We start from the raw sequence: 12,320 nt of genomic DNA on the forward strand, positions 1-12,320 counted from the left end.
TGAATTGTTCCCCTCTCAGCCTGTCATCCAGACTCTTAATGATCAGTTGGGAGAGACAGTCACACTGAGGGCAGTCCAGCTGTCCTAAACTGCTATTCTAGGATGAGATGAAACATCATTTGAAGGTACTGGTTTGTCTTTAGTGTCTGAACAGAGAAAATATTTATGTCTCTGATTTACAAGATTTATTTACAATGATTTATTGAGATTTACAATCATTAAAGATAATTGTTACGAAATTATATTCTTAGTCATTCTATTACAGATCACATGAGTGAATAATACCTCACAAGAGTGTTTATGTGAGCTATTTTTATTACAACATTTTAAGCAAAGGCATCTGATATGAATTAGGCAATCATATCACTATTTGAACAATGCAAATGCCTTTCATATAGTGTGCAAAGTCTCCCTTTTTCTCATAGGATTCAATCTGTTAAAAGTGAAGCTTTTAGCTATATTTTCAACTGGAATGGAGAAGAGCATAACCTAAAATGTCAGAAGAGTAGAAGTTAATATTTGGAGGGAGATATACATTATTGGTGTGTATTCCTGAAGACATCCAGCTGCAAGGTATAGCAAAGCAGTGATGCATGCTGTGGGAGATTTTGAGATTTATTCTTTTATGCCTTTATGATATATAAGAATTATATTATTCATACACTTTGAGAGTGCATTTTCAGCTTTTTATGTCTCAGAAAGGCCAACATTGGTATAAAGAAAGCAAGTGGGCAGACTACTAACTGGGCCTCCCAGCTGAGCTGGGCTCTCAGCCTGTCTTGTCCCTCTAACCTGCTGCTCTTAGGAGGTCTGGAGGACACAACTTTTACGTATGGGGGCCACAGAGATCCCACATGAGTACTTTGAAAAAACTATCTGCTTCTTCAGACAGTTGGTTCCTGCTTTGAGTTACCTTCTGGAGGAATAAAAGGCTTTAATTGATTATAGAGACAACCTGGTGCCCCTAAACTAATCTCCTATTGATGCCTTTTCCTGGTTTTAAAAATTGAGAGCCAGACACGGTTAAGGGATAAGGGGTTTTTATCTCAGTATTTTAATAAGGATCCCTTAACAGTGTCTGGCTCTCAATTTTCTAAGACCAAGAAAAGGCATCAATTTGATGAGAAAACTTTATATGCTCTTGTGTCATGCAAGGAAAATGCTTAACCAGAGGAAGCTATGTTAGAGCAGATGTGTCCCACAAGAAAAGAGAAACTGATGTAATTAAAGTTTAAATTCAGCATCTTATGGCCAGTGCTGTGTAGTAATTCCATTTCCGGCAGTCAAATGCTTTAACCTGTGTAAGTGTTTGTCCTCAGAATAATGTATACAGTATGGTCTGGGAAGCATAAATGTCAAAACTATGAGTGACATAGACCGATTTTAAATTACTAAGCATCTCTTTTTCTACTGAAGTGTTAAATGCGCAAGCGATCGGAGTGAAACCCAAAGGAATGCAGGGAAAAGGTAAGCATTTGTGTCTCAAACTGGGAATGTATTTGTTGATATAAGCATTGATATTTTAAGCATTTCCTTCTAGTGGAAACCTGCAACCTGTTCAGATGTAGCCAATGAAAAGCAGAAGTATGTAAAGGATAGAATGGCCTTTGCACTATTTGTCCCAAGCTATTTGCACATCTACAGAGTAACTCAAAGGAGGCCATTCATAGAGACTGTCATTTGGACCTTTAGTATCCCAAGTACATTATCCCATGAGTCCTTCAATCCATGAAAGAAAAGTGGAGAAGAACAAAAAGGATCAGAAGAAGGGCTCAATTGAGGTCTTGCTGGAGAGCAGGATCAATAAAACTTTAGTACAAGCCTCAAGAACCTTGTTGAAACTTCAAAGTGCAAAGGAACATTGTTTTATTTATGTTCACTAACAGCCAAATCACAGAGTGTGATTCAGTCAATACACCAATTACCAATGTAAACCTGGTTGGCCTTCACCTAGCACTAGCTGCTCTTGTGTTGCATTGATACCTCATACCTTACAAGATAGCAGGTCTCCCTCCACTCTTCCTGGAGTGGATCTGCTGTTGGTTTGTTCCAAGGGGCTGCCCATGTGCTTCTGATAATAAGGACATGTTATGGGCAGTGTTATGAAACAAAGGTGGTCTTTAACTGGCATTCTTAGGCATTGTTTTACCAAAAGCAGCTGATAGTTTTTAGTTCTGCTTCCTACCTAGTGTTGTGGTAAGGTCGGAATCTTATTCCCTTGATTTTTGAAAATTTCAGTATATTATGTCAGTGGAGGGTTTGGATTTCCTTACAAACACTTATGTGTTCTAATTAGCAAGTTGCAACTAATCACATTTCAGAATTCCTATTTTCCTTTTGTTTCTCATTTTTTTATTTGTCAGAAAACCAGTAAAGTGGAAAGCAAGTTCAGAGGAAGAGGATACAGAGCAGAAATCATACTATTCTCCTTCAGTTTCACCTAAGCAGAGTAAAATCAAGCTACTTGAAGAGTCCAAGTCCTTTCATATTCAAGTATAATTAAAAGCCAAAAAAACAAAAAAAACCCTTCTTGTTCTTGCTTAACATTCCCAGCATTCAGATTCTGCTCCCCTCACTCTCTTGTGTGGTGGAAGCACATGTGGCAAGGGTGCCATTCATTACTGTAGCCTTCTGACAGTAGACACAGGATACTCATGGTCTTCAGCCTCTGAGCTTCTTAACAGGCCAGCAGCTGCAGGGAGGACTGGGATGTGAGAGGATCAGTAGGATGGCTGTAAATTTCAATAGTGCACAGCAACAGAGATGGTGTGGACAATGGAAAGATGAGTACAAATGACTGCAGGAGGAGAATGCAGGGTACACATGTTGCTTCCTCAGGTTGACTGGAACACAGGCTAAATTCTTGGCTCTGGAAGATGCAGGAGTACATCCGAATCTCACTCTGGTTTGTAAAAAGACTCCCATTGTGGCCACTGTGGAATGCTTTGAAAATGGGACTCAAGTTTGTTCAGTGTTAAACACCATCCACAAGAATCATAGTTATGACAGCCAAAATTACCTCTATTCATTTTAATTCTGCTTAATGTTCAACTAGGGGAGCTCAAGATTGCCATCTCAGACTGCAGTATGGTCTGTAACCCCCACATCATTAAAGGTTCACTGAAGTTGTAGTGTTTAACAGATGCTGCTCCTTTAATTTCTGGCCAGGTTTCTATAGAGATCTTCCTTTCCTTACAAACTCCCACACAGAAACATTGAAAGGTAGAACCATTTCTTCCAAAAGGGAAAAAAAGATCTTACCGTCAGTGTAGCAGAAAGCTGATATGTATGATGCATGCTCACTTTCCTGTCACCTCAAGGATGGAGAGACTCATGGTATGCTGAGTGCCACAGATATAATAATCCTAATGTGGTGCTTCTTTTTTGCCAATTATTGAGATGTTTTGCTGTGGTAAGGTTGATGAAGTTTTGAATTGTACCCCCAGCCATACACACTTCACTTAGACCTTTCAAAAATGCAGTGGCAATACCTATGAGGTTTTTTTTTTATCCATTTAACAAGTACCAAAAGCCTCACTTGTTGTTAATAGGACTTTATGAGTAGCACATTGACCTCAGTCTTGGTGGACCATTCAGCTTAATAGCACTTCTCAAGCTTGACCTACTTTGAAGATGAGCCCCCAGGGTAAGACCCATTGGACTTTAGAAGTCTGCTAACTCAGTGTCAAAGTCCAAACCAGTCACCCTAAGCTTCCAAGCAGAGAAATGGGTAATTCCAGAGGATGATTTATCTGGCCTATTTCAGGATTTAGTGAATCACTACCTAGAGTTGCCTGTTTTTCTTTTTTTTAAGTATAAAGGGAGCCTGCAATGACAGGTTTTAGACATAAATGTTAGACTTCTAAATACCTGAAATAGGAACTTTAACTCTGTCTTGGATATCAGCATGATCACTGAAATATAGAAGCTTAGAGAATATGGAAGTAATAAAGTAGAACTCACAGGATAAATTTTATTTTTTTTAATTAAGAAATAGTGGAAACACTTTGGGTTTAAAAACCCTTTCAGGTAAACTTGATCCCTTTTTAAAAAAGGCAGATTTTTAGTGGCTTTTCTTTGTTAATGAGTTACTAATCTCTGCTCCAACAGGGCCATTAACAAATCACTCTTTACCGATTATTTTTTGCAGAAAGGTGAATAAGTTTCTTTAAAACTTTAAACTATTTCTAGTGCTTACCTAAATTGTCCAGCCATAAATTTCTGCTCAGGGAATCTAAGAACTGATTTGACGTTCTGTAAAACTGAGGTGGCAGAAACCTTCAGATATGAGTAATCAAAACATTTTGGGGGAGATGATGCTAGGGGGAATGGATCTGTCACTGATACATGAAAAGGTTTTAATTATCAAAGGTGTTTTTAGATCCTTTGCTCTCTGCTCTCTGCTGGATGTTTCCATACCCTCACCTTCTCTAAATGCTAGTAAACTGTTCATGTCACCAAGCTACACAGGGTAAAATTTTCATGTGGCTAGTGGGAGAGAAGGATCAATTCCTTTCAACTTTCCTTTTCAAACTGATTTTTTGGCTGTACTAACCTGGCAAAGTCAAGAACACAAGGCTTTGAATATCTAGCTGCACCCTATAAAGGTTAGAATATCTCCTTGCTTCCTGGGTTTAGCAAATAGTTGCCAGGGACCAGATACCAAAAAGTAAGATGGTGTATTCGTTCAGCTTTTAGTAATACTTGGATTCTAAATGAAAACTCACTGGAATCAAAGAAAGTGATTTCATAAATGCTACCAGGATTTCCTGTTATTGATTTGATCATCTGCTATATTGCTTTCAAATAACATTTTATATAAAAAGTAAAATAGCTGAGTATTTTAAAGCCTCCCTATTTCTCAAATTAAAATAATTTGAGGTATCTCAATTGTTTCCTTTTAATACCTGTTTATAACTGGTGAGAAAGATGTACAGCTAACAGTTAGCAACCTTCTGCCCACAAACAGAAAAACTAATGATTCACACACAGTGGTTTAGAAAATTCTTCTTTATGCAAACATAGTTTCTGAAGTTTTAGTTCAGGTAGTAAGGGTTTGTATTTTGCTGAAGAATGACAGCTTTTTCTGTGCTATTCCTCCTTACACCTCTTACCTCTTACTCTAAATAAGACATTGAGAAACACAAAAAAGCAGTAGCAAGAATTTTGTTATGGTGTTATAGGCAGTCTTATTCTTTTAGTGCCTTACAGTACATCTTTGGTGCTTTATAATACAATGGTAGAAAGAAGGAATAAAGGAGTAAAATATTTTTAATGTTTTCTTCTGCATGCATAGTCATTTTCTAGCCCTTTAGGACAGAATTAACATATTGAAAAGCAGATTAATTAATGCTTGTGCAGCATTTTGAAGGGTGAAAATACCTTACAAGATACAAGCTCTATTAACAAGAGATTTGAACACTTGCGATGGTACAGGGATCCTCTGAGTTAAATACAGCACTGAAAACTACATGATCCAACAGAAAAAAATCAAAACCTGAATATGAAAACATTGGAAGGTCCACAGGTGGTGCAGGTATTTTGCTATTCTCAGTGTTGCAGGCTGAGCACACATTCCACTTAAATTTTTCACAGGATGTAGTTACAAACAGTTATGCTTTTCCTCCAGACCCAGGGTGATATTTGAGTATCCACGATGGACAAACACAAATAATTTAATTTTTTTTCTCCCCGCACTCCCTAGAGAAATGTTTGTCATTGAGCTGCTTGATATACCTCTTTTTTTGTTGGTTTTTTTTTTTTTTTTGCACTTACATGGCACTGTATCTTGTACTGCCTGCACTGTTGAACCTCAGCTTATAAGGAGTTACAAACACACCAGCTTGACACAATCATTAAGTAACCACGCTTTCATGCTCTCAGAAAAGCAGAAATAGAGCTTAGTCATAGAATAAACCCTGCCAAAGGATTACGTTTCTACAAGACATCCAAGCCCGAGAAATGGTCTTGTTGCTCTTTCTCGGCACTGGGGACATCTGTTTATGAATCTTCAGAATTCATCCTGGCCATCATGAAACAATTGATTGTCTTTGTCCAAAGGTGGTTAGAATTCCTTTTTGTAATAAAACAAATAGAATTTTAACAAAATGTCTTCAATTTACTTTTGGGTGAAAATAATTTTTAAATTTTGTTTGTTTGTTTTTGAGATTCCTTCACTGGAAATCCAGGCATAGCTGCATTCCTAGAATAGTTGTTTATTGTGTGAGGCAATCTGGGAAAAATAATTCAGTGGAAATTAATGTATGAAGTATTCATCCACTACTTCCTTCCTTGACCAAAGTTCCCCATAGAATATAATAGACTATATCTTCCTAGTGATTGTATTTTTATTTGCTAGTTTTTATCACCAAACTTTGAGACTTCAAGATAATAAATGGGAATAAAACACCCCATTGCATTTGTAGAAAGTGAATGGTCATTCCCACACACTTTTGCTGGACATTTCTAGCTCCCCACAGTATCAGCTGTCCAATGCACAGCTGCCTGAACTGTTCCATAGGGGCTGCCTCATCAGTCCCAAAGATGACACAAAAAGGAGGGAGAAACAGTTTTCCAAGACAAGCCACAGGGATGACAAACTTACTGCAGAGAGTTCCCGAGGGACACAGCCATTCTCCAACATATCTTATGGCTTTTTTGAGCTCTTTCCTAGCTTACTGTCATGTTGACAGTGTCTGAAATGCATTTGCACCTCTCTCCCACACAAAGCACCTTCAGTGCCTACCAGCAGTCAGGTGGCTACCAATATATATTTCTTTGTGCTAGGTGTGCTGTAAATGAATGCATAAAGAAGCTTCCTAAAGCAGCTGTGCTTCTCTTTGTCTAGGTCTGGCTCCCCATAGAGTGTATCTGCTTTTTCTCCCCTCCTGAGGGAGCAATGGTGGTAGTAGGGTGACCATGGAGATGTGGAACAGTATGGTGGTTTCCTTGGTGACTGTGGGGTGCTCCTTCAGCTAAGTAGTGGAGGCAAAGGCCTGGTTGCACTGTCAGACTGTCAGAGATTTCTAAGCAATGGTAGTGGTGACAGAGAGTATAAGTAGCTATTTTTGTCTTAGGACTGATTCAGCTGCAGTAGCTGCGCTGTGACACACCAACCCTGCATCCAGCCATCTTCTCCTCCTTTAGGCACTGAAGGGTTAGTTACAGTTGTCAGCCCTGTCTTCCTCTTTTCCCCTTCCTCTTGCCATCTCCCTTTAACTCTATAGGCAGCCCAGCTGAGCTTCATCCTCCATAGTTGTCACCTGCTGCACGCCGATAGTGACAGGAGCAGATACCACTGCAGGCAGTGACATCCCTCTGTGTCAGGCAGAATCTCCTAATCAGAGCACACTGCCCTGTGCAGTGCAGCCATCTAATTGTTTACCTTCCAATTTTTTTCTGCCCTAGGGAAACAGTGCTCCAAAGAACAGACCATCAGTTGAAGCCCTCAAGACCTGGAAACTTGCCATTTATATCCAACCTGACTACTGGTCCAGGCGCTGAGACACAGCTGCTGAGAGAAGCAGGTTCTACATGCCTGAGCTCTTAATCTCCCTTCCCTTTGTTCTCTAGTTTGTGGTTACTCTCTGACATTGCTTTAAAGTGCAGCGCTTAGTCTGAAAGGCTGACATTAGGAACAGCAACAACAACACTTAGCAATAATCCATTGCATTTCTAGAGCGTTTTCTGCCTACAGACTTAAAATGCCTTGAGAAAAACTTGTATTGTCAGTATCCTTATTGTAGAGGTCATGTCACTGCAAAAGAGATTAGATAATAGCTTCTCATCTCCTTTCTGTTCCTTAAACTATTCTAAAAGCAAGAAAAGAATGTGTGTGAGACACAGGGAGGAGGGAAGGAAAGAGGTCAGCCTTGTCCTTAGGACTTCAGTCACTGGCAAAAGAAATGGAATTATATTGAGCCAAGTAAATAAATATTTACGTTAAAGTGATGTAATTAATGCTGATTCACATAGGCTGATGGTAAAAAATTCTTGTCAAACTAACCCAATACATACTTTTTTGTGATGCTAGAACTTTGCCTGCTGGAGGTAATTATATTTGCACTGGCTTCTCTGGGGCATTTGATTTGATGGTATACAACCTTATAATTAAAAATGAAAACAAGAAAAAATCAGCACAATGGATGTTAAATGGAGTAAATGCTGGGTAATTATCATTTAAACATGTGAGTGAGAAGTCATCACTAAGCAAGTGGCATACACAGGATCCTGAGTGGATCTGTTCCCAGACTTTAAAGTGCTTTTTATCAGTGCAACATTTTAACTCTTGTGAAATGGGCATTACTTCCTACTATTTACACTGGTAGCTGATCTGAAGATTATAGAGCAGCTAATAATGAAAGAGATGGATAAGTGAGATTGGGCTGTCTTAACCTAGTGGCAAATTAGCTGGAAGAAAAACATTCTGTTTTTAACAAATGTGATTGTGATAACTTATATGTAAGAAAACAGAAAGCAGACCACAATTATCAGATGGTACGAGGCCAGTATGTAGCTATCAGTTGGGAGATGAAGACTAACTTGAATATTTAGGGCTGAACTGCCAAGTGGCCCGAAAGAATAAAAGTGGGGAAAGGTACCTAAATAAGAATATAGTCCATGAGGTTCCTAGAAAATCTGAAAATTATCTGCATTTATTTTACAAGTATATTTAAAAACTCATACATACACATTCCCAAACACAGATGGATATGAGAAAATCAAAAAAGGAAATGAGGAAAAAGGTCAAACACACATTTCAAAACTTGTTTTACATTCCATTTAAATTCTTAGTTAAACTCCTGAAATCATGAAGATTTCCCCCAGCCCCCCAGATATCTTTGACAATCATTGGTTTTAAAGGTGTTGGGATGCTCTAGTTGATATCTCTTGGCTCTTTTATCACTATTAGAATACTCAGACCAGTTCATTCGCAAACTCCTTAAAAAGTGAGAAATCAAAAACAGACACAAGAGATTAACACAAGGACTAGAAAATGTATCTTATAGTGAAAGACTCAAGGGCCTTAGTGAATTTAAGTTATTGACAGAAACTTAAGTTTTGATTTGATCAGCCCATATGTTACCAATGGAAATTTTGATCAACCAGGGCTACTAATATAACTGTTTATAATACAGCAATGGAACATTTAGCTTATATCAATTCAAGCTAGAAAAGAGAAAAAATTAGTTAATGGTGCAGGGCAAATGGTGGAAGACATTACCAAGGGCTATAGGTAAATTTCCCAATAAGAGGATTTTTCTGGGATGGCTTTCTAAAACCTCTGGTTGATCTGTAAGTCAGATCTGAAATGGCAGTTAGTTTAATTGAAACTCTGTGAACTGAATATTAAAGGAGCACCATGTGTAATGACATTTGAATACCACAAAAGTTGCCTAGGCCTCTCTTGAGCAGGTGGTTCTAAACCTGAGTGAACATAAGTGAAGGTCAGTGCCTTCAGGAGACACAACCAGAACCACAACAGGACAGGCAGAGCTGAAACCCTGGCATTCAGAACTGCAGTGTCCTTTCTTTGGTCCATTATATCTCAGCCATACTTTTCATGTCAGTATTTCCTAACCTAAGGACCTAAAGCAGCCCTGTTTCAAATATCATTGCCAACTACTGCAGTGGGAACTGAGCTGGGTATTGAAGCAACAAAAGGCAACTCCCATTTATGCCACATTTCTTCTTTTCTAATAAATGTTATGTCTCTTTATTGCACCTAGAATTTCAAACACCTGTCTCTCTCAGCTTTCCTAAGACTCTACCAAACTATGTATAAAAATAATAACCTCATAAAGCAAACACAAGATGAAGAAGTAGTAAAGAATTGCAAAAATGAATGTCATAAAAAGTTAAACTAATCCCCTGAGCAGAAGAGGACTTCGTTTTTCAAAAGTATGTCTGACTACGCTAAAGAATTTGCAGTTTTAAATCCCTTCATGGCAGTCACTTTGCCAACAGACAATAAAGCTGCAATTTAAAACTGCATTAATCTTCTGCAAAAGGCATCAGAGAGCTTTCAGTGTGCTTTTAAAATAATATTTTTTCTTGTAGTACCAGCTACTCCGTGGTGAGGTGGGAAGCCTGCAATTAAAACTTTCAATTATCAAGATGAGGCCAATACACCTTTTTTTTTCCTCCCTCCTACCCCATCACATCTTCCCTTTACCCTGGTGTCTGAAGGCATACCTGCATGCTTGTTTATCCTTCTCGTTGTTGGAGCTATGTAATACATCTGTCTTCCAGACCCAACATTGCTCTCCACAGTCATGTCCCAATCAGTTTGTTTATGCCTTATCTTCTGTTTTCCTATGCCCTGACTGGTCTAGTGAAAGATGTCCCTGCATGGAAGTTGGAACTAGATGATCTTTGAGGTTCCCCTCCAACCTAAGCCATTCTCTGATTCTATAATTCTATATTTTTAGATGCTGAAGTCTCTGAAAAAAGGGCTTATGTTGCTTTTGCATGTGAGCAAAAAGCTCCTTGTATCTCTCCTCATATATCCTATCAGAAACTTGCAACTGTCCTGCAATTACCTGAATGTAACAGTAGGGAAGTGTTTAAAAAGGATGGGGGAAGAAAAAGAAACAAAACAAAAAAAGGAGTAATATACCAGGGGAAATATTCGAAATGGGAAAGAACATCTTTGGGTGGTATTAAGGTTAAGGAGGCTATATGTTCCCCCCATAGTCCTACATGTGACTGAGGTGTAGGACTGTCACATTTACAGTTCAAGGATTCAGAAGTCTATCTAGAAATCTATATTCTCTGCTTGTCATTATCCCAGCTGCTGAGTGCCTTACAGGGTGTAATGTACCTATCCTCACTCAGAATAGCTCTGTGAGTTAGATAGGACTCCTGCTACTCTTTTTTTTTCCCACAGAGCAAAAATCAGACTGGTAGAGTTAAAAAAAGTTTGCAGAAGAGAAGCTCATTTCACCTTTCAGTAATTACATTTTTTGGTAGCTTCTCCCTGTTACTTACTCTACTATCCATCATTTTCAACAGCCCCTTGATCTGAAACACAAGGAAGAGGCCATCTTGCCTGGGGTCAGGGAAAATCTTGCTTCACTAAGCTGATTATTTGGATTACATTAAAAAAACCCAAAATGATTAATCAAGATGTCCAATTCTCTTATGCCTCCTGGAGGTGGTGTACTGGCAAGGCAGCATTAATACATACTTGAGAGACAAGCCTCTCTCAAGTATGATTTTTAATTTTTCTGGGAAAAAAGCAAGAGCAACAAACCCAGTGTTTTTCTGATGATACTTAACCTTGTTTTCTTCCATGCACCACTGGTTTCCCCTTATGTATGCACTGAGGACATGTAAAGTAATAGTCAAATAGAAAACTACAGAACAAAAAAAAAAAAAAAAAAAAAAAAGAGAGAATCCAAAATTTATCCCTGAAATTCAAAGGACTGTTGCCTTGTGCCATAGTAGGAGTGACCAAAATGCAGGAACACTTGTTAAATATTCAGTATCATGATAAAGTTCTTGGAAAATAACCAGCTCAGATTCCTAGCTTTAGAGTATGAGTGCCCAGCCACTTCAGCATAGCAGTGTTTTGCAGAAGTTTCACTCTCTTGCCACTAAAATATGCTCAGTCATTAGTTTGTTGTGAAAATTCAGGCAACGATGGCAGTTGTTTCCTTTGGGTGTTTATAGTAAATCAGAAGAGTAATGGCAGCATATGGAGCCTTAGAGATGGCAAAGAAAAGATGCAAAGACAATTCCTATTATTTGGTTTATCAGGCCATGAAGGAGATATGTCTGTGCCTGTTGCTTGGCAGGAAGGGAGAAAGACATGCTGATTCTTTAGTAAAAATAGACTTTTACATTTTTGTATGCTAGAGCATTTGCTCCTTTAAAGGTAATTCACTAAAGCAATTTTAATATTTTTTCCATGCATAAGGAAAAAAACAGGTTTACGGATTTTCTTCTTTAGCATGATCGTTTACTACAATGCTCTTACTGTTATGCTTTATTAGAAGATTAGAGGCTAGGGGAGCTCATTTATACAGCTTACACAGGCAGATCTGGACTTCCATCTGTACTGATTGAAAAAACAGAAATGTGGTACAGTTTTGTGCTTTGGTATGAACTCCCTTGACTGTATTCATGGATCAATGAGCCCTGCAGAGACACAGAGCTAAGCACTGAGATGATCTGGGCCAGGCTAACAAACTAAATTTCATCCAGAGGTGAGCTGAAAGGTGATGTGATGCTACGTGGATGTGCCATTATCTAGGCAAGCATCTTCACTATGTGCATTGTTTTCCATTAGAAACATCTATTTCCAGTGTAGTCCCAAA

At 38.5% G+C, this 12,320-nt stretch overlaps 1 long non-coding RNA gene across 1 annotated transcript; it reads left to right on the top strand.

The window, feature by feature from the left end:
- Window positions 1–471: 471 nt before the first annotated feature.
- Window positions 472–2,450, top strand: LOC128783229 (uncharacterized). The gene is made up of 3 exons (XR_008429046.1): window positions 472–573; window positions 1,417–1,467; window positions 2,364–2,450. It is a non-coding gene; the product is annotated as an uncharacterized LOC128783229 (long non-coding RNA).
- Window positions 2,451–12,320: the final 9,870 nt, after the last annotated feature.

Source organism: Vidua chalybeata, chromosome 2 (assembly GCF_026979565.1).
Source record: "Vidua chalybeata isolate OUT-0048 chromosome 2, bVidCha1 merged haplotype, whole genome shotgun sequence".
Lineage (NCBI taxonomy): Eukaryota > Metazoa > Chordata > Aves > Passeriformes > Viduidae > Vidua > Vidua chalybeata.